The sequence below is a fragment of the Populus nigra genome, chromosome 1 (genome assembly GCF_951802175.1).
Source record: "Populus nigra chromosome 1, ddPopNigr1.1, whole genome shotgun sequence".
Classification (NCBI taxonomy): Eukaryota; Viridiplantae; Streptophyta; class Magnoliopsida; order Malpighiales; family Salicaceae; genus Populus; species Populus nigra.
The window spans coordinates 3269810-3276429 of record NC_084852.1 but is presented as its reverse complement, the minus strand read 5'-3'; the positions used below and the strand labels follow the sequence as shown (position 1 = coordinate 3276429).

Genomic DNA, 6620 nt, shown 5'->3' with positions numbered 1-6620 from the left:
CTCTTTTTTATTTCTCTTTAAAACGTCCCAAAAGCCTAGTTTTGTTTTAGTATTTATTAGGCAACAATATGTATTTTTTCTTATTCGTTGTAGATTTACTAAAGATATACAGGGCATGGATAAAATACTATAGCACAAGAGAGGATTTATTATGGATTATAATAATAAAATATTATGATACAAACATATTTCAATTTTTTTTAACAGTGAAAAACCTTTATTGCCCTTAAAAGAAAATACTGAGATATTTTAGTTGTTTGGGTTTTTTTTAGATTTCATGTTTTTTTGCAAAGTTTAATTACTACCTTATCATTTATGTTGGGTAGTAAAAGAGCTTTAAAGTTATCTAGAATGGATGGAGAAGACCTAGCCATACCTATAAATTTTGACTCTGTAAAGAGATATTATACTTAATTTGTTTCGTTTTCTCCCAAATCAATAAAGTGAAGTTTGACCATTAATTTTTTTATGTAAAGAACCCTTTTTCATTGCATTGATCTTATAATGCTTAATTTGTTTCTTAGAAAAAAAGAATCTTGAAAAGAAAGGGTTTTTGTGCATGATTACAAGGAATGTGTCATAAAATATTCAAAGATGAAATTTAAGCAATTCTCGGTGAAAGGTGACCAAACTAAACAAACCAAAGCTAACCTTGAAATAAAACCTTGTCTCTGGATGGCATAATGAATTGCATGGATAAATGGTTGGGTGATCACCTGCAAATTTCTTTCAGGATGAGAACAAAGTTTATCGATCCTAACAATGTGCATTTTGATATAAGGAAAATTCGCTTTTGTTATCCCTTCACTCTTTAAAGAGTTTATCGTTGGTGGTTCTTTTTTGAGCTGGAATGAATTTCTTCTCTATAAAAGTCCTGATTAGGATCACAACCCCACACTGGGAGTAATAAGAGATATTTTATTAGAAAAGATGGAGACAATAGTACAATCAATGGAAAATGACATGTTAAGAAAGAACATCCTATAATTGAGAAAAAGTTAAGAAAAAGGAAATGAAAAAATTTAAGCAAAATACCAAGATTCACACATTTATCTATGAAAGTCAAAACCAAATATGAAAAGAGTTAAGACCCACTTTTGTCTATGCAAGAAAAATGTTAAATTTTAATACAAGGCAATACTTTTTTTTCAAGTCAATACTTGAAGCCTTATATGAAAAAAAACCATCAAAATCCCAATGGAAATTGCTCAAAAGAGTTTTTGATGCATATATTAAAAGTTCCAGCTTTTATGAAAAGATTTACGTGCTGAAACGAGATAAAAGCCCTTAGATTTAAAAGAGACAAGTTTAAGCATTTGACAAGAGCATGACAAAAAGCAATGATAAATCATACATTTTTGAAAAAAAAAAACCACCTGTAAAAAGTCAGAGACTTCTTCTTGGAGAATGATGGGTAAGAAAGGCAACATGAGAAACAAATCCAGCATACAACTTCAAACACGTGAACAAGCTCATGTCAATAGAGAGTTTCATGAAATTAAAGAAAATAATGGGATAAAAATACATGCATGACATTTACCCATAAATCATTGCATTAATGTTTTTGAATTGTTATAGGAGAAATCCTCAATGAAATCCAATAAAATAATTGTGGATGAAGAAAGAATCATTGAGTTGGTAATAACAAAGAATCACAACAGCTAAAAAACTCTCAATTTCCGGACATGGAACAAATTGACGACCGAAAAAATGCATATGCATGTCTTAAATTGAGCTGTGATTATTTGAAGTCCAAAGAAACCAAGTCATGTTTCTTGCTATGCTGTTTATTTCCAGAAGATTACGACATTCCAATCGAGGAGTTGACGAGTTATGCAGTTGGCTACGGGTTACATCAAGATGCGGAGTCCATTGAAGATGCAAGGGAACAAGTTTATGAGGCAATCAAAGACCTCAAAGATTGTTGTATGCTGTTAGGAACTGAAACTGAAGAATATGTGAAAATGCATGACTTGGTTCGTGATGTTGCTATTCAGATAGCATCATCAGAAAAATACAGATTCATGGTAAATGCTAGCTTTGGGTTGAAGGAGTGGCCAACAAGCAATAAAAGCTTTAAAGGTTGTACAGTAATCTCGTTAATGGGCAATACACTCACAGAACTTCCTGAAGGATTGGTGTGTCCACAGCTCAAAGTTCTATTATTAGGACTGGATAATGGTTTGAAAGTTCCAGAGAGGTTTTTTGAAGGGATGAAAGCAATAGAAGTTTTGTCTCTGAAGGGAGGGTGTTTGTCATTGCAATCACTTCAATTCTCAACGAACCTTCAATCGTTGCTGTTGATCGAGTGTGAATGCAAGGACCTCATTCCGTTGAGAAAGCTGCAAAGACTTAAGATTCTTGTTTTCAGGTGGTGCTACTCCATTGAAGAATTACCTGGTGAAATGGGGGAGCTCAAGGAGTTAAGGTTGTTGGATTTGACAGGTTGTCGATTCCTAAGAAGGATTCCTGTGAATTTGATAGGAAGGTTGAAGAAGTTAGAAGAACTGTTGATCGGGGATGGGAGCTTTGAGGGATGGGATGTTGTTGGATGTGACAGCACAGAAGGAATGAATGCAAGCCTAACAGAGCTAAAGTCGCTGTCTCATTTAGCTGTATTATCATTGAAGATACCGAAGGTTGAATGCATTCCCAGAGATTTTGTTTTTCCCAGGTTGCTGAAATATGATATAGTGTTAGGGATTGAGTTACTCTATACAAAATACCCAACTGCAAAGACAAGTTTATCTTTGGATGATATAAGCGCCACATCCTTAAATGCAAAGACATTTGAGCAGTTGTTTTCTACCGTGTCTCATATTTGTTTTTGGAGAGTGGAGGGTTTAGAAAATATAGTATTGTCCTCTGATCAGATGACCACCCATGGCCATGGGTCGCAAAAGGACTTCTTACAAAGATTAGAACATGTAGAAGTGAATGGATGTGGGGATATTCGCACTCTGTTTCCAGCAAAATGGCGGCAAGCTTTGAAAAATCTAAGGAGAGTGACTATTAGTAAATGCAAATCATTGGAAGAGGTATTTGAATTGGGTGAGGCTGATGAAGGAATTAACGAGGAGAAGGAGCTGCCGCTGTTGTCATCTTTAACAAAGTTGAAGCTGGAAATGTTACCTGAGCTCAAATGCATATGGAAGGGGCCCACCAGGCATGTCAGCCTCCAAAGTCTTATTAAGCTGAAGTTGTATTATCTTGACAAACTGACATTTATCTTCACACCGTCCCTCGTTCAGAGTCTTATTCATCTGGAAACACTACGGATAGGAGATTGCGATGAATTGAAGCGTCTTATCAGAGAAGAGGATGGTGAAAGGGAAATAATTCCAGAGTCTCTTGGCTTCCCAAAATTAAAGTCGCTGTGATGAACTGGAATATGTCTTCCCTGTCTCCGTATCTCCAAGTCTTCAGAACCTGGAAGAGATGGAGATTGATTTTGATGACAATTTAAAGCAAGTATTTTACAGTGGAGAAGGAGATGACATCATCGTCACGTCTAAAATTAAAGATGGCATCATCGACTTCCCTCAGCTAAGAAAATTGTCTCTTTCTTCCAGATCAAGTTGCAGCTTTTTTGGTCCAAAGGATTTTGCTGCCCAATTACCTTCTTTGCAAGAGTTAACCATTGATGGCCTCGAAGAATGGGGTAATTTGTTGGCACAGCTTCAAGTACGTCCTTTATATTTCTCCATTTTTTTTCTTTTCTAACTTAAATTGTCAACTTCAATATATTGTGATAATTTGTTCTATCTTCCTCCAAATTTCTAAAACTAAAGTAATTGATAAGTTCTTTAACCATCCACTGAATTTAATTGATGATTTAAATTGGCTTAGGAAGTCAGACATCAATTACTGTGATGTGATTTCTTATTTCTTCCTTCAGATTTCTATAACTAAAGCAAATCCTTTAGCCATCCACTGAAATTTAAAAGGAGTGAAATTGAGGCTCTTCCGCCAATTAATGGAAAGTATTTGGACAGGACGATAAAGCTTCGTATTTGGTTTTTTTATTCTAAACAATTAGAGTTAAAAAGTAAAAATTGAAACTTTCTTTTTAAATACAATATTTTCTCATTCAAAGAACTTCAAAAGCACCAAATTTGTATTGAATTCAAAAAACATATTTTTTATGTATTTTTCTTGTTTTTTTCTTACAATTTTTCACTTTTTTATGGAAAAATTAATTTAAATGACCAATAATCAAGCATTTTTATTAAAAAAATTTACTAATATGTAAAATTCAAAATATTTTCTTTTATATTTTTATTTTTGGACAATGTCATAATTTTTTTTATTATAAATCTAATATAAAAAATTATTTTTTTTAGTTAATAAGTATAATTTTTTCATGATTGCTTTTAATTTAACTAATATAAAATAATAGTTTATATTTAGATTATCATAAATATGAAAAAAATATGATTTTATATTCTCATGACCCTTTGCCCTGTCTATTTATATCTTCTTGTTGATAATTGGTTGATCTATTTAACAAAATTATATAATAGTTCCAAAGTGCACAAAAATTACTAGGAATTATATCTAACAAATTGGTACCTTTTGATGCAGGGGTTTGCAAGTTTGAAAACATTAATTTTGTCCTACCTGCTTGTGCCTGACTTGAGGTGTATATGGAAGGACCTCGTGCCGAGCCATTTGACTTCTTTGACAGTGTATCGCTGTAAGAGACTGACACGTGTATTCACACATAGCATGATTGCTAGTCTACTTCAACTGCAAGTTCTAAAGATATCAACTTGTGAGGAATTGGAGCAAATTATTGCCAAGGATAATGATGATGAAAAGGATCAGATATTTTCAGGAAGTGATCTCCAATCTGCATGCTTTCCTAATTTGTGTCGACTTGAGATCAGAGGATGCAACAAGTTGAAGAGTGTCTTCCCGGTAGCCATGGCTTCAGGTCTCAAAAAGCTCAAAATACTTGAAGTAAGTGAATCCTCTCAATTATTGGGAGTATTTGGGCAGGATAACCATGCTTCACCTGCTAATATTGAGAAGGAGATGGTGCTCCCTGATCTGCAGGAGTTGTTGCTTATACAATTACCAAGTATTTCCTGCTTTAGTCTCGGATGTTATGATTTCTTGTTCCCTCATTTGGAGAAGTTGGAGGTGCATGGATGCCCAAAGCTGACCATAGAATCTGCTACTACATCAAATGACTCAATGAGTGCTCAATCAAAGGTACTCCTGATTTGACTTGATTTCTTGCCTCTCGTTTAGTTTTAAAAGTGCACAATAATTACTAGGAATTACATCTAACAAATCGGTACCCTTGTTTTCTTTTGATGCAGACGTTTATGAATTTGAAAGAAATATCTATTGGAAACTTGGAAGGAGTACAAGACTTAATGCAGGTTGGAAGTTTGGTAACTAATATAAGTGGTCGGCATGAACTTTCACTGGTGAGTATGGAAAAATTACACTTGAACTTATTGCCTGACATGAGGTGTATATGGAAGGGTCTCGTGCCGTGCAATTTGACTACTGTGAAGGTGGAAGAGTGTAAGAGGCTGACACATGTATTCACAAACAGCATGATTGCTAGTCTTGTTCAACTGCAAGTTCTAGAGATATCAAATTGTGAGGAATTGGAGCAAATCATTGCTAAGGATAATGATGATGAAAAGGATCAGATATTGTCAGGGCATCTCCAATCTTCATGCTTCCCCAATTTGTATCGACTTGAGATCAAAGGATGCAACAAGTTGAAGAGTCTCTTCCCAGTAGCCATGGCTTCAGGTCTCAAAAGGCTTCACAGACTTGAAGTAAAAGAATCCTCTCAATTATTGGAAGTATTTGGGCAGGATGATCATGCTTCACCTGTCAATGTTGAGAAGGAGATGGTGCTCCTCGATCTGCAGTGGCTGATTCTAGAAAAATTACCAAGCATTGTCTACTTCAGTCATGGATGTTGTGATTTCATATTCCCTCGTTTGTGGAGGTTGGAGGTGCGTCAATGTCCAAAGCTGACCACAAAATTTGATACTACATCAAATGGTTCAATGAGTGCTCAATCAGAGGTGCTGCATATTTGACATGATTTCTTGCCTCTCTTTAAGTGTTTTTATTTCTTGTTTCCCTCAATAATAAGACTTACAAGTTAGAATGTGTATGCCATGCTTGAATTGGTTTTGGTTTTGCAGGTATCTCAAGTAGCTGAGGGTTCAAGTACTGGTTGCTCCGTGCCAACCAGAACTTATAGAATATGGACCTCATATAATGGGTGGGAAGAGAGAGAGGAAGAGGAAGAAGATGGTGGTCATAATGATTGAGTCAGATGATTAGTTTGGCACTGGAATTTGAAAAACATGCTAGTAATTCATTATTGCAGGTAAAAATGGCTGCAACTATTTATCTTCTATCCTTGTTTAAATGGTTGGATTAAATCAACAAATACAATATGCCTGAATGATCTTTGTTCTTGATGTTTGCATTAGGTTGGTTGGTTGCCTATTTCATGATCAACTCGACATTGGTGGGAAGTAATTCCAGCTGTTTCATTAGCTACAATAATTTGTCTTATTTCATGTGTTTGCTGTGTGAACTTCCAGAAATAAGGGTTTCTGTTTGCTTGCCCATTTGTG

At 34.9% G+C, this 6620-nt stretch overlaps 1 pseudogene; it reads left to right on the top strand.

Moving 5' to 3' along the window:
• The first annotated feature begins 1410 nt into the window (after positions 1-1410).
• LOC133674595 (uncharacterized) lies at positions 1411-6322 on the top strand (annotated as a pseudogene).
• The last annotated feature ends 298 nt before the right edge of the window (positions 6323-6620 follow it).